Source organism: Pieris rapae, chromosome 6 (assembly GCF_905147795.1).
Source record: "Pieris rapae chromosome 6, ilPieRapa1.1, whole genome shotgun sequence".
Classification (NCBI taxonomy): Eukaryota; Metazoa; Arthropoda; class Insecta; order Lepidoptera; family Pieridae; genus Pieris; species Pieris rapae.
This window is the reverse complement of record NC_059514.1, coordinates 6,639,107-6,662,892: the sequence shown is the minus strand read 5'-3', so window position 1 is coordinate 6,662,892 and position 23,786 is coordinate 6,639,107. Positions and strand designations below refer to the sequence as shown.

The window sequence follows — 23,786 nt, the reverse complement described above, 5'->3', positions numbered from 1 at the left end:
ATATTATTCATATAAAAATACTCTCGCATGTAAAACGTACCATTATGACCTCTAAGTTTTTTATAACAATAAAATTACAACGTTAAATTTCTTAAATGATCTTAACAAATTTTCGTATTTTAGTTTGTTTTTTTTTTATTTTAGTTAATATAATATGTTAGTTTGTGTTGGTTTTTAGTAGTTGAATAAAATAACGGATGATATTCTCTTCCAAAGGGATGTAAATGCCAATATATAAATCAATATATTAGGTTTTTTCATTACATTTTGATCCCAGATCATTCTCATATTATGCCACTAAAAGATGACAAATGAAACATTCATATTATCTTAGACTCACGCATCGCTAATCCACAGTTCACGGAGCGTATCGAAGCGATATTATAAGATTGTAACACGGGTCAACGACCTTACAACCGAATTCAATAATGTCATGTCTATTTGAGACAAAGGGATACGTTAAGTAACAAATCGGGTTAGTTTTAAAACTAAAAATGACCCTTTTTAAGGAAGTGTAGGGAAAGAGGCATTGTTTCAAACATTTGTTATAAGTTACGGTCCCAAGAGAAGTGTTTTTACTGCTTAACATTGTTTAACTCTGAAGTTCCGGAATGCGCAATTTAGCAGATACAAATCTCGGTCTATTTTATTCCTCATTTTTAAGGCAAACTTGTGATTAACATACCGACATGAAACGATTATTGTTTCGCCAGAAATCAAACCCACCCTGGGTTTGGTTTGATTTATTTTCCGGTTATTACGACAAGGGCTAGTGGAAAACAGCGGTGTTAGCTTAGAATTCAGCGTGCGATTCTTATGAGGACGTAGGTTCGATCCCCGGATGTGTACCAATGAACTTTCTGTCTATTGCGCATTTAACACTCTTGTACGAAGGAGGAAACCGCCATGACTAAGACCCAAAAAGGCAGAGAAAGCCGATCACCTACTAGCCTATTAGAAAAAAAAATTACAACCACGAAATATATTGAAACACAATTGTTTTTTTTAAGTAATTTTTTTATTGGTATTACTGTATTAGTTTTCCAATTATTTAAACAATACAAATTATTTGTACTATGTAATGTAAATATGTGAGAAGAAATTTGGATTTTTGTACCACATAAATATAAATAAAAAGAAAGATCGTGTAAATGATAATTTTATTATTATAATTAAAAGCATTTGCGCAAATAATGACACCATTCCGCACAATGTGACTTTGATCGTACATGAAGTAATGTCAATCACGATGTTAGTAAACAAACTTCAAAGGGTCCACTGCCCTACAATCCGTTCTCGTTAAGAGCCTATAAATCTTAAGTGTTTCACACTTGCCTTTCTATTTTTTTGTTGCGTCACTGCTTATGGTGCGAATTCACAAGAAACACACGACAAATTGAATAGGGTTGATTCGAAAGAGATTTCGCTTTGAATGATGGTGCTCGTGATCTTTACGTATATTATGCAGAGGAAAGATTTATTTTTTTGTTCACTTATTTTCCAACAATACGGGTCCGGTATTAAATTAATTAATATTTAAAGTTGTTGTATTAGCATTGACTGATTTGGGATGTAATGGCAATATAAATTATTATAACAAAATATTTTTAAAATGTCGTGAAAACACGCTAGTAAGTGTTAATAAGTAATTCTAATATTATTATTAAGTTGCTTAATAACTGAACCTATAAAACATCGAACATACAGAATAAAGACTTTATATTCCTTAGGAAAACATTATTTCCTATTCAGCGCCAGTAGCCAAAACATAATATATAAGTCGAGGAATTATGAAGTTGGGAATTAATTCAACCTCACCCTTCCCGTGGGATGAAGATTAGGTACAAAAGCTAAGCTTTAACTTCTTCAAATAGATCTTCAGTATTATTTATTTAATCATATTTTTTGTTACAGGTAACATTTACATTCTGATTACTGCAACAAAAACAAAGGTAAAACAAAATAATTTTAAATATATGAAATTCAGCACATTATGATTGTTTTTATTATATGATTTATTATGATTATGATGATTTACATATTATTATTATTATTCTTCTTAGTGTAAGTTAATTTATAAAGCTTGAAAGTTTAACTAAAACACATTATGATGGGCTCTATTGGCCCAAATTCCTGAAGTCGTACATTTAATATATATTATAGCTACAAGTACAATAATTCATATAATGAATAAAAATAGACAAAAATCACTTGGACAAAAATACTCTTCTTAGTGTAGAGTTGTTCTCATAAAATATCTATAATTAAGACACTGATGACTCAGATCCATGTAGGAAATGCATTTTATAGCTTCTATGCTAAAAGAAATGCATGGACGTCAGCTAGTGGATTTAGAAATAGGTATAACGTGTACGGGAAGAGAAGCAGAGCATTTATGTAAATACAATTCCTATTTACTACGCGCTTTTTATAATAAACAAGCTGACCCGGCGAACTTTGTTCCGCCTTAATGGCAATAAATAAGCAGTTTGGTTTTTTTTATTGGAAAAAATACAAAAAAATTAAATACCTACATTAATCATTCATTATTATTTCTGTATTTTAGTACATAGGTTGCTCTTCACTTAAGTACCTTGTGATACACGACATTTTTTGTTTTATTATCAGGCGCAAAAACAAACAACGCTGATCGTCTTCCGACCCGTGAACATGCCACGTATAATTGACCATGGGAAAAACATGAATGTTCTAGATTTAAACCACAAACTTTTAAGGATTGGCCTTGTGATTTGTTGATGGTCATGGCAAATGCAAGACGTATCGGAAATTGAAGTCTTTTAAATTCAAACGGCATATCGGTTGGGATCATCGGGATCCTCGGAATAAGAACTTCCTCACCTGTGAATTTTCCTATCATTATCGTAGCGCAAATTACATTGTTCTTCAATTTTTTAACCACTAAACGCATACCGTTGCACAGTTTTGGTTGGTTTATGTTTAGAAGCATGATTACTACGGAGCCAACCTTTAGGCGTAAATTGTGCGGTGGTAGGTAAGCCAGGCACGTCCAAAGAGTTTAAAATTTCAATTGGATAGTTGGTGGCTTCATCTTCATTTGTGACGCAGTCAATTGACTTGAATGAATGCATTGTTCCAATGATCTTATTTTGAATTATGTAGTTCAGGTCATTTACATCTTTATTCTTAGCCGCTAAAATTGCTCGCTCACTCAACCATTCATTATTTTGTAGTTAGAAATAGGTAATGTTTGGAAATACATTGTTGATAAGTTCGTCTTTTGATTCCATTCATCGACAGGTACTTGACCATTTTGCAATTGCTCCGAGAAATCTTCAGCAGATTTATCACTAAGCAATGTAACTCTCATGTTTGTTGTCATGACAATGTGGCTGCTATTTCAAAAGAAGCAACTGCAATCGCTATGTTGGATCTCGCCCGAACAGTTGCTAAAACTAATGACATGAGGAATGTCTTGCCAGTTCCACCAACGGCATCTAGGAAATATAAAGCACCATTTTCATCATCGTTTGCCTTCATTAAAGTATCATATACTTCCTTTTGTTGGTAATTCAACAGGGTACATTCGTTTGAACTACTAAATCTAATTCCTGGTGATCATATTCACGTTCCCGTTCCAATACTCGATTAAATGCGTCATTCGACAACAACAACAAATAGAAACATTCATCATTCTTTGGATGAACTGTATACATACGACCATACCGAGTTTTATAGTTCTCTTCACTGTTTATACGAATGGGCAATTGCACTATCATTACATTTAATTATTTATTTAATAGAAATATTTTGAACATTTATTTCTTACAAATATCAAATTGTCATATATACGTCATTACATAGCTGTCATTATACGTCAATTACATAGCTATCATTTGCGTTTTATTATTCCAAGTATGATACTTTTTTGTTTTATAGTGACTGACGTTTCATGTCAAGTCCCACGGGAACGCTGTCGAACGGGATAAAAAGTATCCTATGTCCGTCTCCTGGCTCTAAGCTACCTCCATACCAATTTTCACCCAAATCTGTTCTTCCGTTCTTGAGTTATAAGTGGTGTAACTAACACGACTTTATTTTATATATATAGATATGTACTTTCATTTGTTTAATTTTAAGTATACAGATGATTCTATTGAATAAGGATAATAGCGTTACCAACAGGAAAAACGGTGATTCATAAATCTATTTACAGTGTAAGATGTAAGACCAAAGCACGGGCAACGTCAAAAAAATATAATTGTAAATTATAAGTAAATAGTTGTAACATAATAAAACTCGTTTTGTTCAGTTATAATACTATAATTTTACTATAATCTAATCCTTTTGCATAAATAAAAAAACATATTTCTTTGCTTCCTTGTAAAGATAACTTAATGTGCATACGTCTCATCTCGGTTTTCATAGAACGTGCCTAATCTACCTGGTAGTGATCTCCTTGTCACGTTTTCGCCAGCAAGGTATCCTGAAAATATGAATTAACAATTTATGATAATACAATAACGTTTAAAAATATTTTTAAGCGTTTTCATAGAATATAGTAATGTCACGGATAGAGACGTTTTGATACTTCAGTCTTACTCACTTGTTTTTTAATTATCTCATTAATAGATTAATACAATAACTGTAAAGAGAGGTAAAATTCCACTGAAAAATGTAACATTAATTTATTATTTACTTAATAAAGATATTGCCTCTTAATGAACCAATCTGAGTGTGATTTTCTTATAGGCATTTTTTACTTAATGAATGTTTGAATTGTTTGTTTGAATGTTTCAAAATCAAACAGATATCAAAGTTTTTAAAATTAAACTATTTTAAACCTTAAATGTCTCATCAAATTTGATTTAAAAATATCCGCAAGACGGCTTTAATCGCGTAAAAAGCCATGAAATTTAATACGCATTCAAAATAATTCCGTCGAGAATGTCCGATGTGCAAAGTTCTGCGAAGTGCACGATATCGAGTTAATTGCTCCGATACACTTCCAGTGGTAAGGAAATTCATAGAAAGTCGCTTATGCCGAGTGCATTCCGCTCTGTACATATGCGTAAATGCTATGAGTTTTCTGCTGGAGATATGATCTGAAAGCTTTATAAAGAATTTTATTGTGCATTTAGTACGTCCATCGCGTAGTGACATAGACTGCATTTGTTTTACTATAAAACTAAATCAAAGCTTAGAGTTAAATGTATGGATGTTATTGTTATTATCTGATGTTCACTGATTATTGCTAATTATTTAACACTAGTGATTTTATTATAAAAATGTCGTATCTTACATAGGTATATAAATATCATAAGGCTGTTGTAGAAAGTCAATTATTCTGTTTTTTGGTCGAGAAATATTGCTAGCTAACGTGTTCGAAATACATAAATTTGATATTTGATGATGATGATTTGATCCAAAATATTTTTACTCGGCCGCTCGTCTCTTTTTTCGTTAGTCATTGTTGCGATTAACTCTCGTATACCTTTTTGTTAATAATATTTGTTAATAGTTACGTCCTCAATTTATAATTGTACAGTGAGTATTTTGTGCGTTTTTGTGAACTATTGTGATCATCAGTTCCTCTGTTCCCAAATTAATACAGTGTCTTCAAATCCGTACGATTGACAATATTGTGTGCCTTTCTCGGTAAGGAGACACTGTGACGAAGTATGTATTGAAGACTTATTTATTATATTATCCTAGTATTTTATATTATATCCTAGTATAACATTGTGTATCGACGGCCACCAAACCGTTCTTTGTAGTACATACATACGAATTTTTGTACAAGCTACTCCTAGATTTAGCACTTTCTACTCGACACACAGGAGTTATACTTCGCGCTAACTCTTGTCTCTAAATCTTATTCTCGGCTAACATAAAGAGGTATTTATTTTTAAGTGTTTAGAAAGACTTAAAAATAAGTCTTGAACAGATTCAAGGTTTTAAGTCACTTTAAGTTCATAATGATAGGTCGATAGCCAAGTTTGAAGTGGTTGCGGTAAAATACTGAAGCGATAGTTGATATTTATAGAAGCTACTTATCGTCAAAGTAGAAAGAAAAGTATACTCGAGTAAAGAAAACGCTTAGCGATCACTGTCTTTCATAGGTCTTTAATAAAATGACATTGCCAATCTTTATAAGAAAGGGTCAAAAAGCTGTTTGCATTGTTATGGTAATTTTTATTGTGCCCAATATCCCCAGGGAGGGACACGTCAAAACAAGTTCTTACGGAATTTTCCTGCAACGGACAGTTAACATATGAAGAGACAAACTTCGTGAATCTTCATTCAATATTCAGGCACCGTATTTGTTTGTTTGTACTCTGAGTCAATTTTCTAGACTGTTTGAAATATATCTCTCGATAAAGCAATGACATTGGAATAAATTGTATTTTATTTGAGATGTAAATGATAAATTGATTATTATATATGTTACTTGTGTTTTTTAAAGAGTCAGCCTTCTTCCACAGATTAAAAATTTGAAAATAATAATTTAAACCAATTCTTTAGTTATGCAATCAATATACTAGTTAAAAGTTTTCCAGATAGAGGCGAAAGATATTTAAACTTAGACTCGACGCTCATAGTGTGTGTGATTCTAAATTATTAAACTAATTTTATATTAAGAATTCCGCGTTAATAAACGGGCAAGAGGTCACCTGATGCTTAGTGATACCACCGCCCATGGACACTGTAAATGCCAGAGGCGTCGCGAGTGTGATGGCGGCCTCTTAAGACTCAGTACGCTTTTCTTGAAGGACCCTAAGTCGAATTGGTTCAGAATTGGTTGGTCGAGTGGTTGTTACCATGGTTACCATTTTTTTTAAGAATTATTGAAAATGTCAGCCTTTTACTGGTCTATAGTCTATAGGTTACTTTATACATTTTATGAAATTCCTTACCGAAAGCGTTAAGAATGGAAGGGTCAAGGCAGACTTATGTAAGCGAGGTAGAATTTCGATTCGAAGGACTTCGATTACTGCAATTTCACGTGACAAAAGTCATTAACATTATTTAAAAAATATAATTTAAATTCATCTTTGATTATATAAGGGACTATATTATCAAAAACTGTCATACATACGTGAGGTATGTACTAATTATTATTGTTTAAAATATATGTGAGACCTTTTTTGTTGACGTTTTAAATTATTATTTTTTAAACATTGCAGTTCACTTTCAATTTTTTCTACAGTTCTTTTTTCCTGTTAGTAGATCTCCTTGTACTTGTTTAGCCCCGAGGCACATTCCCCTGTATGTTTGACAGATCCAAAACCTTTTACAATCTATTTGTAAGGAGATGAGTGTATAATTTTCCCCTAACATGAAGCGACGTAGCGTTTTTGATTCCCCGCAGGCAATGCTACCCTTTCAGAGTAGAAAAACGGGTGACTTGTCAATCGGGCTTTTTCTCTTTGAAATGTTATCAGTGAAAAGGCAGCTTCAAGATATTTTAATGTTTCCAGCCTAAACACCTGAAGTTTCACTCACCCAGAACATTTTTACAATAAACAATTTTTTTTATAGAACAGGGAGCAAACGGGCAGGAGGCTCACCTGATGTTAAGTGATACCGCCGCCCATGGACACTCTCAATGCCAGAGGGCTCGCGAGTGCGTTGCCGGCCTTTAAGATTTGGTACGCTCTTTTCTTGAAGGACCCTAAGTAGAATGGGTTCGGAAACAATAAAATATAATAAACAATTGCTAGAATAAAAATGATTACAGGCTATTAAAAAATAGATTAAAATTAATTTCAATCGAATAATTAATTAAGAAACAATTATATTTTTATCTTACTTATAAATATAATACAGCGAAGTTTTAATAGGCCGTCAGATGATCAGCACGGTAAACAAAATAAAGTGATTGATTTATTCGCCTTATAATAATCGTTTACATAACCAACTCGAATCCACCGTTAATAATAGATTTAACGACTAGATTTATCGATTACTCTTGTAATTATCGAAACCCTTATAAATCATAGATAATCATATATCATAATAAATAAATCGAATTTTATTATTATTTGAGATGTATTAAAAAAAATATCTTATTTTCGGACACATTTATGCTAGAAGACTTATAAATGTAATCTAAAAAAAATTCCCCTAGTTACCCTTGGGCGTACCCGATCGCACAAATTACTGGTAAAAATTTTATTTAAAAAATATTTTTTCCAATTTTCAAGGCGTAAATACGTTTTGCTCCTATAAAGAGCGTTCTATGATGTTTTTCTAATACATGTTTGATGTTAAATAAAAAAAAACACTTGCACAAAAACATTATCTCGATTTAATCTACCTCTGATCAATATAACAATAAGTTCATTGAGTCAGGTGGCCTCGAACGCGGTTGCCAAACAATTTTTTGCGGTCGTGTCGCTCTAGTAATCCTCAAGGTGATAATCTAATCACAAAACAAATTATAATAACTCTTTGGTTATAAGATATATTTCCAGTATTTAACGCTGTTATGTATAAATATATAAAATATTGATATGACTTAACTGCTCATAATGTGTAGTTTTTACCGTATTTACAACTGATAAAATGATCACCTTACTTTAAAAAGTTAGCAGTTTTAGTCTATGAACGTTCCTGACGTTGGACGAAATTCCTTTTTTTAAAAATTCTGTCATGCATTTACGTCATTTTTCTTTTTTAATAATCGAATACGGTTATATTCCACGTGCAACTACAGATAAGTTAAAATATATTCGAAAGCCATACAGTTCCGTGGTTCACGCTTGGCATACTCTGCTCTATGGTGCCAGGTGTCAACGCACCCTGCATGACACCATATGCTGTTGTTTACTGTTGGCTTACAGGAAATTGTTTATAGATAATCAATATTTAGTATATGACGTGCAAAACAATAGCATTAAATCTGGAATTTTAAGATTCTACAAGAAGAATTTCAAAAGAGAAAGAAATATAGAAATTCACACAATTTCTTCCGATATTTAGATCAAGTGACGCAGAAAACAATGACATCAAACGTGGAATCTTGCTCTAGCATTTATTAGGTTTTTTTAAAGTTTTTATAAAAACTTCATTAACGTAGCTTCTTTTTAATTCTACTTAGTATTCTTTATCACAGAATACTTATTATAATTATCTCGTATCATCATTCACAGATGCGTCTGCATATTTATAAATATTTTGACGATGAGGTAGATTATATTTGAATACCGTTCAAGCCCTAACCTGACAAGCACGAAGTAATAATAGTTCATAATTGTCCATTATTTAAATAAAATATATCAGAGAAATCACCGTCACATTGTTTGTATAGCCTTTTCTTTATTTCTTTATCCGTTTACATTGTTTAAAACCTCACATACCTTAAAGAGTAAGTGTGTCATTTGAGTCATATATGTAGCAACAATTATGTATTAATACATGTCTGTATCGTTCATTACCCCCTGCATTTTACACACTTCTGTGCAAGACATTGCGTGAGAGCGTCTCCAACATCGCACGTACCTCTATTTATTTTCGCTCAAATTAATTTTGATTGTGGGAAAAACGACGCTTTCCCAATAATCATAGGAGCTATTTTCAAACGCGGAAATGTTATTCTCGTGGTTGGCTTAATTACTCGACAGTGACGAATAGAAGCTGCGTGCCGTGCAAAATTCCTAGGAAATCTTTTAAAAGCGTGATAGTCGGGACTGTGTTGCCTAATGTACTTGTCTTTTGTGTTTATCAGTGGTTCGTAAACATGTTGTAATTCGGTAATCAGGTAAGTGGGTGACATTAATAATCCTTTATTAAAGAAATATACACGTTTTACGTATTAAAAATTGATATAGGTAAAATGTGTGGATAATGCGTTTTTTTTATTTACATACGAATACAATAGACTGGCAAACATTTGAAAAGGCATTAACGGTTTGTACGTAATTACTAATAGTTGTAGTTGAAGTGGTCTATTTTTAAATACAATAATTTGGGTTAATGTTTTATTAAAATGTTAATTAAAACCTTAATATTGAAGAAACTCTAACCTAACTCTAACTCTAATCTACATTAAAAAAAAAAACAAAGGAAATATAATATTTCCTTTGTTTTTTGTTCTTTAATACAGACCTATATTGCACTAGTAAATTTAATTTAAATATATATGTATATATACTTAGAAAAACTTCATTAATCATTTGTATTTTTAAAATGAAGTGTGCAATATATTTAGTTTATTTAAAATCACATATAATACTTACGTATCGTATAACCAATCTTATGTCATTCCCCTTTAATAACCTTCTTAAAGACAAGTCTAGCATCCTAATAGATGGCTATAACGTGCTCACTTCAACTTATGATGGATGTCTCGTAATGTAGCTACGTTAAATTGAATAATTTATATTGACTGGATTTAAAACAATATGTACCTAAATCTATATGGATAATGATAAGTTTAAAAAAAATTACGTAGTTTCCAACCAACGTTTAGTAATAGATTCATGCTTTATTTACATGAGTCCTTAGTATTATCGACTGCAAAACGATACGGCTAATTGTACTCGATTGTACTAACTTTATATTTAACCTACTTTTTTGTTGCAGGTAATATGTTCATCTTATCGTCCCGTAAGTATTGTTGAGTGGTCCTTTCATTTCCAAATACCACATTTAACAGAACAATAGATCATTCTTTGTAATATCAAATCGCCAGCAGGCTCGTTTAACATAAATATTTGCAATTATAATTACGCCCTCTCGCCCGATCCGCGCTATTATTCAAATTGCTCGCCACGGGAGACCTCAGAAAGTTCCAAATTAATTAAGAAGCCCATAAGACGATCCTTAAGGAAATAATGGTAGCATCCTTATTTATTGCCGTCGTGAGTGCTATTAGCTCTCCCTGTCTTGTGGCCAACCCCTTTGCCCCGTATTTGCTTGATATGCATGCCTTTAGCATCAAAGACAAGAATTTCTAATACGACAAGCCATTTGTAATGTCTAGGGCGTACGCTAGTATGACTAACGGTATTTAGATCGTAAAGGAGTTGGTATATTAGTCTATGAGCTTTATGAGCTTATTTTATTTATGAGCGAACAAGTCCTGGATTAGAAATAATTATAAAAAACTAAATGCTCAAATAGTTCATGCTTTAGATTTCAATTCATTCATAAAACTTGCAGTTAAGTAATGTAACGACCGATTGGGCTTTGGGGTATCCAATTTGGAGGTTATAAACATTTTGCTCGTCATGTTTCTGTCTGACACCCGTAATCGATGTTTGGGTCGTGGTGATATCCTCAAAAATTTCCTTAGCTACTTGACTGGCATTTTTCAGTAGGTTCTTAAATTTTAAACCGTTTTATTCTGATTTATGTTCCGCTGTATTCCTAAGCACATGCAAATGCCGTAGTAAAAGACTAGCAGTTATTCTTTGTCAACAGTCGCTCGCGGCCGTTTGGTAGACAAAACGCATTCTTCTTACAATATTGCACCGTCTGCGAAATTACATACCCCAGAGAATTGTGAAGGAATCTTTAATGTCTTCGTAGCTGTTATGTGACTTTGGAATACTATTTAATGTACTTTGAATGCGAAAAATTTCTATTTGAATGATTCATGGTAATGGTTTGAATAGGTAATATTTAAATTAATTTCTTTTAGAAAAGGTATTTTTTATTTTTATTATAAAATTCTATTAAATACATTGTCATGAAAACAATTGGAGGGGATTATTTATTTTATTTTATGCGCGTACAAAAACTTCTCTAAGCAAATTTATTAAATTTCGATCGCAATACTATAATAAATATACGTGTATAGCCATTTAAATTAAAACTTTATATTTTTTATAATAATTTAAAAGCAAAATATTATTAATAATAATTATTCAGATTCATGTATCTACTTTCATGTCACTTTGTCAACGATAATATTATTATCCTTATGTTAATATTTAATATGAATAATGTTGTAAATAGTGACATAACTCTTATCGTATTGAACTTTATGTCAATGAACCATTGAAGGGAATGTGAATGGTTTATGAAAGATAAAGATTGCTGTTATCGTTTCTCAGAAAAAGTGAAAATATTTTTTTAAATACAAATAATAAATCAGTGGCGCTACAAACTACTAAGGTCTGAGCATCAGATTCTTGTATGTGTTGCATGATAATTTGTCAATCTTATAGGCGATCAGCTCTTTTTGCCTTTCTGACTTTTTGGATCTTAGGCAAGCCAGTCTCCTCACGATGTTTCCTTCATCGTTCGAGCAATAGATAATATTCGTATTTTTTTAACGAACGTCAACGTTAATCAACGCGATAAATAACTGCCTTAAACATTTAGTAGCTTAGTAATGTAAATTAATGGTTACGGTTATTAAATACTATAAAAAAATATATATATATATATATATATAATTTAATACGAATTTATACGGCTCAATTATATAATAGTATTTAATTTCGGTGTCCATGCGCTGCAATAATTGCCTTTCATAGCTATCTTAGACGCTAGTTGAGGCCCCTAATTTTTAAAAGAGTTAAATATTTACTACTGGAAGGTAACACGACACACGAGTTAATAAAAAGTAATGTATTTAGAATAGTACATACTTTGATCTGACTGTACACGTCAATGACTCAATGACAAGGAGAAAGTAACTTTGTAATCTATGACCTAGCTCAATCATTCCATCTGTCAATATTAAGTTGACAGCTTTATAATAGGGGACCCTTATGCTCCGAACGGTCATTTGCGATAGTCAATATTTGCGTGCCACACTCATTGATGAGATTGATCGTTTAATTTGCGCAATTGTCGATCCCTTGCACTTTCGATACGTAAACATTTGACAGCTTTATCAGTCTGTGGTCTGCAAAGCATAGAGTAACAAAGTCACGATTGTTTATGGTTATACCCACAAGAGACTACAAGCAGGCGAGTTGCCAAACCAATATCTTACAACTTGTAGATGGAAACCAGGAACTATTCATAGCAGGTGTGTTGTATTATTAATGATCGGCTGTCGATGTATTTCAGTAATGTCACATGTTTTGTAGTCTGTGACCCATTTTACAATATACGAATGTGTAATATAACTTACTTCGGCTTTTACGTTACGAATGATTGATTTTTATTTAGATTGTTATTATTTAAAAAAGCTGACGTTTTTCAATTGTGAGTTAATTATAGTCACACACTTATAAAAAATTGTCTCTTACTGTCAAATTATTGTTTCATTAGAAAAGAGACTGAATAGTAATTTTCTTTAAACACCTTTAATACCTACCGATAAACAATATTAGTAATATTTAAGCATTGACGGAAGCTGTATCTGCACTAGTTTTTTAATAAAACGACGACGAACCAGGAGTTTATAATCGATATTCATCTTCATAAATATATAAATAGTATTCTCGGCGGCCAGTATTATCTAATACCTGGCAATAGTTATCTCAATGGCCGCAAGTATCAAGTGACACCGCCACTCGGCCTTGCTAACGTATCGTAAATATTTATATCTCAATGTAGACTGTTTTAAAACGACCTAATTTTATGGCAGCGATAAGTACGGTGAATGAAACATCAAAGAAGGTCATGTCAATATTCGGTGAATCAAACGCTTTGTTATGCGAGACGTCTATGACCTGAGTTGGTATTGTGTATTATGTATAGCTGAAGGTTTCTAATTTTTTAATTAAAGTCAAAATTAATTTGGATCTCTTTCATTCCACCAACCAGGCTCCAGAAGATAAAACACTTATATGGAAATTGTATTCGTTTTTAGAACAAACTCCCAAGCGAAATTAGAGAATTATCAGTAAATAAATTCAAAGCCCTCGTTAAAAGTAAATTAATTAATAAAGCCTCTTATAAATGTGACGAATACTTAAATGATCCTAATCCTTAGGATTGATTTGCTCCAGTTCAAACAATTTGTATTAAAAACTTGGCGATTGAAAAGTGTGGCGGAAAGTTTCTTGCCAGTTCTTCTTACCCGCTCTACGCCCTTGACTTGCGAACTGGTTGTAAATGTAAATTTACAATTAATTTAATTTTTTTTTTGACGTTCATAAGTGTACATGTTTACCTTTATGAATAAAGATATTTTTGAGTTTGAGTTTGAATTCATAATATTTCTTTATAGGTCAATTAAGCTGCTTTTCCTCGCAAACATTGTCGATTTGGTCTGAGACATGATAGTTTCCCTACTATGTTTTCCTTCACAGACACGGGCTCTATTAGACTATCATTGCTCTTTGAACATTGTTAAATTTATCGCAATTAGATAATGAATCCCATTAAATGCATTAGAACATTGAAATCCGCTAATTATAGTGTCAGTTGAAACGAGAATTCTTGCACGATCGCAACAATCCAACTTCCTTCCTTAGCAACTTCAAAGTTTTGCACACAATGCTGTAGCAATATACAAGTGAACCGCACTCTTGAGTTTTGCGTAAACAATATCTACATGATAATAAAAGTTCATTCACCTACGCTATATTAAAACTCGGCTATTATTCGTATCGTAATGACGTGAGACTTATATGAAAATTGTTTTGTTTTGTATACTAAAGAGAGTTTAAATGTTCTTACTATGTATATCAACTATATATAGTAACTTAGAGTGACTTTAGTCGCCATAAATCATTTAATAAGTATAGTCAGGATGCTCATAAAAAGTTACACCAATATTACTACTATTAGAATTTATTGCATTGACTTTATTGTAACTGTGGCACCTTCAAAAACTATCCTTGTATTTCAAGTCACAGATCCTTAGAATAGACACATCTCTGTTTTATATTAATAAGTCCTAGCGCCTCTGGACCCAAAACATTTATTTTCCACAGAGAACCGAGCCTACGACTTCCCTGCCAAACGAAATGTGCCTTAAGCAAGGCACGGATCTCGCACAGATTATCTACAACTCTGAAATTATAGAAATATGTGGTAATTGTTGCCCCTAATAGGACCATAAACTTATCTAAATATTCACAGTAATATCTCATATCGCATCCTATATACATAAACCGCCATACTCATTACGGTTTTAAACACGACACGACACGTTGACAGTTCGCATTTATCTGCAGCTCCACGCACTGTACACTATTATATATTTTTACTTTTTATAAACACTGGTTTTCATTCAGAGCCCAAAGAAGTTATGATTTATGAACTTCCGAACCGAAAAACCTGGGCTGCAAGTGATCACTTAGTAGCGGATATCTCTCATGGTACGATACCCATATATGATGATCGCATAATAATACTGTTATATGTTTTTTCTGTACACAGTACAATATAATATGTAGTTTTTTATGGTATGCGGTCGGAGATTTTTCTATAAAATCTATTTTTGGAAGCTTGTTGAAAATTTAAGTAAGACATACATAGTTATTTTGATACAATGGGTTAAATACTTGCGAGGTTCCTTGCGTTGTAAGTGTACCATTACATTAGCTTTCTCCTTTCCCTTTGTTCTATAAAAAGACGTTTATACATTTACAATAAGTAAAACGTTAATGCTATATCTAACGATATTTCAAGGCTTATAATTATGTTATTTATCCTTGTCGCCTGAATTCCTTGTAATATTTTGTCTACTATATTTTATTAGTTTGGCGAAAGTGATCTGTTTGGCTCGTTGCCAGGACACGGATATCGCGACAGACAAATATTTTGGGGGTAAAACATTTCAGTCGGCTCGACCACATAAATTAACCAGTATTTATGTTGTATATTTGTTTTAATAACATTTAACTTTATTGCTTTTAACGCCTCTATCATCTGTTACCTTTTAAATTGCCAATAAACACACTAAATCAATGTATTGTTATAGAAGGAAACAGAAAACTAATAAAGATTGTATCTTTTGTGCTTATGCTTCGCATACTACTAAATACTAGAATTCGTATACTAACAAAGTTTTAAATGTAAATATTATGTTTTTGAATGTATTCCAAAACCAGTAAACTATGCAAACAGCTTGACTATAAGATTTTATTAAAATTCTTTTCATTCCTTGCACAGGGAACTAAAATTTAATTTTATTAAGAGAAGCACTTTTGGGGTTACGGAAATCGTAGTGAAAAATGAAAGCTCCCCCGCCTTACTTTACGAGCGCGTCTTGGCGAATACAAATATTAAATTGCGTGAATTATAAATTTCGGCTATTGGAGGGACTATATGACACACATCTCATTATACTGGAGCTTTTTGTCTCTTTAAAACAAAACCTTTTTGTGACAAAGAATTGTCGTCTTGTTTATTTATACAAATAAGCAAAATAAGCGAGCATTTAGTCATTAGAGCTAGATTACTTAGTATAAATGACTAAATGTTAGCTTATTTTGTTTATATGTAAAAAATTAAAATCTGTAAATAAACTTTATTTATTTATTAAACTATTTTTAATCAACAGCTTTTCTAAATTGATAATGATTTCCTTTTTTTGAATTAAAGCATGTGTATGTAAAGCTAAAACGCGTTTAGACAAAAATTAGGTGACAAAGAAAATGTACTAGAACAATTTGAGTTGTATGTGGGAATGTGCAATGTGTGGGTTCTGTGCTTTGTGGTCCTCAAAATCATACATGTATTTAATACATACATATTATATTATTATTAAAAAATTCTAGTCTACGCCTAGTCTATTTTTTATAAATACATTATAGAAACGATCAAAAATATAACATAGCAGGTGTGGTAACGAAAATTGTAAATATCTTACTGAAATATGTTTTAGAATGTCGCGTGTAAATTATTCCCATGTGGGCCGTGGTAGTTTTATTTCGAGCAATCTCTACTAACATTTTTAATTAATTCGTTCACATCTATTTTAAAATAAAATTAACGTAAGACAATATTTTATACAATTGACGTCAATTATTATTTCATTTCAAATGAGATTAACTTACATTTTTACTATCTACTTATAACTTAATAGATAATAATTAAATTAATAATTGCGTGAATCCTGGCCAAATGTACGGAGTTTTTATAATTTTTTTTTATAAAGAGACTGACCGAGAATCAAATTCATATTGACCGAAACATTATTGTTAAGAACCAAAAATTTAAACAACGTACACAAAAAAAAAAATAAAAAAAAAACTATTAACCAAAAAATATGCCCATCTCAGCTATTACATATAAGTAATGTTTTAACCTAAAAATACCACATGTATGAAATCATTCCGCAACGCAGTTCTTTTGTTTACAAAGATCAGCCTGAGCTTCGATCACTATCTCAAAGTAGATTAATGCACAGTTTACGACTAACGTGACTTATAGGTTATGAGAAATAACATTACATGAACGAGGAAGGAACAGCTAATAATATCTGATTTAGATCACAGATTATATGTACTTCCTGCCTCGGAGTAGAACTTCTCACATCAAATTACAACCAGTTCTGTAATAGAAATTAAATTCAAAAATCGAATTAAAAACAGCTACCACTAAGTTTCTCAAATCGAAGATTTAAAAAATAAATGTGATCTAGAAGTTTATACGTACTTCCTGCCTCAGGGTAGAACTTCTCACATCAAATTGCAATCAGTTCTGTAATTGAAATTAAATTCAAAAATCGAATTGAAATATAGATCAGCCATCCCACCACTAATCGAATATTTAAAAAATTGATTTTTTTTTATAGATATAAAAAATGTTTGCTGTTAGACGTATCGTGAAAACTTAAAACAATTTAGGAGATAATTACATGCTTAGAGGTAATTATACGCTTTTAACGAATAGGCACATGGCAATACTTGTTGAATGAACGAGCACTAGAGAACATCAAAGCTGTCCTTGAGATAAAAACGAACATCAAGGATATATTAAGCCAGCGAAGCCGAAAACAAATTCGTACTTATAGGGCCATCGAGCTTAAAGCTCTGCCTTTGCTCGTCTTGGGGCTTACAGTTTAGGGAGACATCCCTTCCATTAGGAATGAAAACACTTCTTGTTGCACTGTCGCGGAAAATCGCTTTGGATGTAAGTACATCGTGTGTGGGCGAAATAATATAATTTATATATTTTACAAGTTTATTTGCAAGAACATTGAAGCTTAAAATTAAGTATAAATATTGTTTAGGTTATCATAAAGATGAATTTATTTGTTGTTTATCACATTTTGCAACAATATCGTTAAATATATATTAAACATAATGACTAGAAATTACTTAATAAACACAGTTTTCTAGTTCCTGTCAATTTCCATCCTTTTCTCAACAGTGCTTAAGATCAGCTCTCTTAAAATCTCATACATATTTTCAAAAAAAAAACACTTATGTTATCTTACGTAATAATAATTTACATTTAAATTATTAAATAAGAAACAATAACATATTAAACTCTTGAATCAATTCAATTATTACCTAAAGTTTTATATGATATAGAGAAAAAATCTAGTTCTGAATAAGAAACTGAAATAATTTATACTTCTGATGTTCGTATTTATGCTTGATACGAAAACCTTAATTATTCGTCACTACACGCGGAACCCTAAAGATTCCAGTATTTGTCGAGGGTGGATAATGAATCCCACTGAACGTCTTTTCCGGAAATGGGCTAAAGTGTTTTTCTACTCGGCTAGAGACGCGAAATGGAAAATATTATTGCAATTATACTTAACGAGGAAAGGATAAAAGAAAAGTTAATTATCTTAATACATACGTTAGATATACGTTTTACGGATATATTAGTAGTTTTAGTGTAGTAGTTTTAGTGTTAATAGTTTAGTATGAAATACTTATGAAAACTATTTACTTAATTATTTCCTGTAAGATACCACTTTCTTAAGAGAATAAACTATGTTTATTAATGTGTGCAAATATTGATTCAACATTCATTCATATAAAAAGGAAAGAGATTCTTCCAATACTTAATCATATTATTGTTTGTCTTCATAATTGAACACTTGGCGTTACAATTTTTCTTGTATGTTTAACCGAATATAATAATAACTTATAGTATAGAGTATAGAGTATTTTTGTTGTATTTGAAATAACATTGTTTACGCTTTGTATTTAAGTGATGGACACATTTAACTCGATATGAGAAATTATCAGCTAAGAAATTAATATAAATAGTAACTGATTGTAAGAAGCATCACATAACAAATAAGCAGCAAATCTAAATGAACGTCTAAAAAACCGGCTAGCATTTATAGTAAAAAGAGACCTAGAAACATGAAAATAAGGATTGAATTAAGTGTGAACGCGTCTTCTTTGTACAAAACTATTCAATGGAAACATTTCATTTAACGAGCTGATAAAATTTATGTAGTGAATAAGACGTTACAAGGGAGTTTTAAAAAGGGTGAGAATTCCCCTAAACTGAATATACCTCTATTTCCTTAGAGTTACTTTGTCAAAGAAAATATAGCTCAATATTTTACTACTTCAAATAACTTGTGAGGTATGGAGGATCGTAAAGCATAAAAAATATTTTTCTTAAAAATATTTTCTTTAAAGTACTTCTAAAATAGGGCCAGCCAATAGACTAGGTGAATGATATTTACGTGGAAAAACATCGTAACCATTGTTATTAAATTACAACACCACCATGTTCAGGAAGAAATCAATTTAATTCTGTCTCGTTTTATTATAGCGTAAATCCAATTGAAAGAAAGAGATGCTGTATAAACATTGCCATCGGACTGATTAAGTTTTTATGAATAAAGGAATATATATGCTAGTATGTCGGAGATAATGTTATAAGGGGACACGATGTAATTATTTTTTTACGATGGTAACACCACGCAATATGATGGACAGCAGGTAATAAATTGTTAAATTGTCAATCGGGCAGAAGTGCGTTGGATCAATCGTTTAGGTTACAAATTACAAGTTACAATTGCCTTCTGATAGGTGACTGTGCCGGACGTGCACTGCCTTTTAAAATCAACATGACGAACGACAGAAGTTAATAAACATCTCTTCGAATCTACGACCAGTCGTACGACCGAGTTTGCGCGGGTAAATCCACAGAATTCACAATCTAGTTCTATATAATTTTAGAAGATTTTTTACAGAGTACATTGTACAAGTATTGTTTTTGTTACCATAATTACATTTTCATAATGTAATCACAGCTAGTTTATACGCCTTTCTGTTTTTATTGGTCATAATGACGGCGATTATTTCCAAACTACCGAAGCGTATACTCGTATACGTACTTATTATTCTGTACTTATTGTTTGTTCCAGAAAACTTTTCGCCTTAATATATCAATACGACCTACGATCAAGTAATTTCTTAAATTAAAAAATAAATCAGTGGCGCTTAAACCTCTTAGGTTTACGACTTTAGGACTTAAACCTCTTAGGTTTAGGACTTTAGGTCTTGGCCTCAGATTTCTGAATCTGATTCATGATGATTTTTTTAAAATCTAATATGCAAGTTCTTATATTCGTATTGTTCTAGTATTCGACTTCTTGGGTCTAAGACATGTCGGTTTCCTCACGATGTTATCCTTCACCGTTCGAGCAAATGTTAAATGCACATATAGAAAGAAACTCCATTGGTGCGCAGCCGGGGATCGAAGCTACGACCTGAGGTATGAGAATCACACGCTGAAGCCACTAGGCCAACACTGCTCTAATTAATATCAATTGACAATTTAATAGGCAACTAAGGTAGCAACCCGCGAGTGTGTGACTTTTTGGTCTAAGGCAAGGTGATTTCCTCAAAATGATTTCCTTCACTATTCGAGCAAAAGTTAAATGCTCATGTAGACAGAAAGTCGATTAGTGCACAGCTGGGGATCGAACCTACGATCTCGGCGATGAGATTTGCAGTTATGAATAGCAATAACCCTTTGCAAAAGATCATAAACTTATAAAATGCTTTAAAATCTGCTTAACTAAAACATTTCAGCACTAAGTGTTGACTTCATACAGTCAGTAATGCAGGAACTCAAATAAACAGATTTTGTAAATATCCTATTTTTGTAACAATCTTCAATCGTGGGGTTTGTCAATAAAACTTTTATTTACGAAATCACATTAAATACACATACATCAATTTTATTTATTTTAAGTACTCATAATTAAAGATGAATCGTATATTAATTACCTGGATTGTAACAAACTTGTATTAATTGTAAAAATCAGCCATTATTAATTATTGTATAATGTATAAATATGTATCATAATTGTATAGACTTGTCTGACGTTTTGCATCCTCTATCTAAAGTAAAGTCTGCATTTCACTTTAAAAAAAACTTGTAAACAATAGGTAATGCCCAGAATTCTATTTTCAAAATACTGATCGTTCTAGGTTTTATTTTTCTGTAGAAACCACGACTTGTATGTATAAAAACCTACACCCGACACGATACATGGCTAATCAATTTGTAAGTCGGTCGGTGATAAGGATAACTCAGGGATTAGTTTGGACAATTCCATTAATTCAATTACGTGTTAAGCCTTGATTCAAATAACTATATAGCAGTAACAATTTGATATTGCTGATTAATGTTATTATTTTATTGAACAGAGGCTGAAAATAATTTTTAAGCTATCTATATAAAACCCGTTCATTAAACTTCGTAAGAAACCCGCAAGTAAATTTTAAATTATATTCAAACAAGAATTAATCTTTTGTTTTCGCTGATTTATTAGTGATGTCAACTGACAGCAGTTAACGGTTTGATTTATACAGGAAAGGAAGATCTTTGATCTTACGTGTTCGCTTGTCAATACAGCCATTAGTTAACAAAATCAACCATTCTGCTTAACCAATCTGGTCTGGGCGTCTACAGTTACAGTTGCACTTTTAAAATATTATTTCTAGATCCATAGAGCTTTTATCTAGCTAACTGGTCGTACTGGAATTCGTATATGCGGTGATTTTAGTTTCGAGTATGTATTTACGTGTTGGTCCCACGAGTATGTAAGTGCGTAATCCTATTTCACCATGCCTCCTGCTGGTAGAGGACAAATCTTTGTTTTTAATTTATTTTATTACTTAAGATATTATGTGGAACATGGTGTAATGGTTGCAGCTCATGGCAAAAACTTGACGATTAAAAAGAGTGGCGGAGAGTTTATTGCGAGTTCTTCTCTTCCGTTAGCGCTCTTGATTTGAGAACTGGCAGTAAATGTAAAGTTAGAAGCATTCAATCTATATTTAACATTTTAAAAAATTGACGTTCATAAGTGTACATTACCTACATGAATAAATGATTCTTGACTTTTTGACTTATATCTCGAATTGTTTACCTCCTATAGCATATAGGAGTGATTTCACAACTGTGATTGATTCACCCACACTTTTTATATGATGTATATATTTTTCGAGAAGTTTCTTAAAAGTATTCGATACATCAAGGCTGAACTACTCGTATTACAAAATTATGCTCATTCGTACATTCATTATAAGTTTCACTAATTATTATAGAATTTTTTCTTACATTTTTTTAATCTAGTATGCAAGTACTGACCTGAATTCCCTTTCATTTGCGACCACGATATTCAATTGTCCCCTCGGTTTGCCCATTAAATCGAACAGTAATTGTCTAAATTGCTTCTTATCTGCCTCTCGCAGACATAAATTGGCCTAAAACTGTTACTTAATCCACTTTAGACAAACAACACGTGCGTAACAAATGCTGTCAAATAGTGCTTATGTGTGATGTCTAATTTAAAAGTTATAAAACACAGTTCTAAGAGCATTTTTGACCCATTAAACCTATTCGAAAATCGAGTCAGCTACAACACTAATGGTTTAATAATGAGTAAATATATATTTTTTTTTAATTGATATTTTGCGTCTTGTTAATCATGTCAAAATATGCATTAGCTTCATTCTTACATGTACTAGGTATACACATAGAAAATTTTTCAGCTTTTATTAAAATCCGAATGTTTGGCACTCACGGGCTCTTGGACCATTATAATGTCCTATTAAATCTATATCCGTCTCTTAAAATTGTTTTGTCAAATTTCACTTTGTCACAATTTTCTCGTCAAATTGTGTTTGCGCTAACAAATTACGACAAAATACTTTAATTATACTAAATTACTTTTTGAATACGGTTTGTTTCGCAATTTATCCACTCCCTTAATGTACTAATTTCGATTATTCTGTAAAAAATACTTCAAAGTATTAAGAATTGATTAAGATCGTTAACGTTGAATAACATTTCTACGGGCTCATAAGTAGTATCTAATTGAGCAGTATCTTTTACGGTCGTAATGATATGTCAGCTGTTTTTACTAACAAAATAAAATTTTCCACTTTGTCCAATACTATCTGTATTGGACAAAGTGGAATTTTTTTTTTTTTAATAAGAATTAGGTCCCGCCGACCAAGCCTTCTAAAGAACGTAGAGCTATTAACTATGCGAGTTCTTCAAAGGTTTCTTTAAATGTATTATAAACCGGAGACAATAAAATAAATTCATAGCATAGTCTAGTCAACTGTATACATCTTGTTCTATTAAAAGGTCTTAAACAAACGAATCTCTACCAACTAAATCTATGGTATTCTTTTTAACCATCCTTGCATGGGCCTTATTACAATGAATTAAGATCGAGAATATAAATACTAGTCTTCTTAGCCAACCGTCACACAGTAAAATTATGTTTCACCCTCAAATAATAAGGTTCAATATTGCATTAATTGTGTCGAGCGGTATTGAGAGAACTATTTCGAAACTTTGAAAATTCAATAGATTTTAATGTTAGAACGTTGAATCGGGATCCGGGAATGTGGAGAGTACATTTCAGAATATTCTTGCATATTTTAAATAATTTAACTATTCTTGAATATTCTCAGTTAAGTCAAAATGAAGGCTTAATT

General features: G+C 31.7%; 1 protein-coding gene across 9 annotated transcripts in view; it reads left to right on the top strand.

Annotated features, from left to right (window-relative positions):
* LOC110992402 (protein sprint) overlaps nucleotides 1–23,786 on the top strand; it is a 158,477-nt gene that overhangs the window by 97,705 nt on the left and 36,986 nt on the right. The window contains exon 1 of one of the 9 annotated variants that reach the window (XM_045628780.1): nucleotides 9,451–9,742. The exons of the other annotated variants lie outside the window; for them this stretch is intronic. The gene's annotated coding sequence lies outside the window, so the exon portion shown is untranslated. Of the gene's footprint in view, nucleotides 1–9,450; nucleotides 9,743–23,786 lie in introns of those variants that run through there. 9 annotated transcript variants of the gene reach the window in all.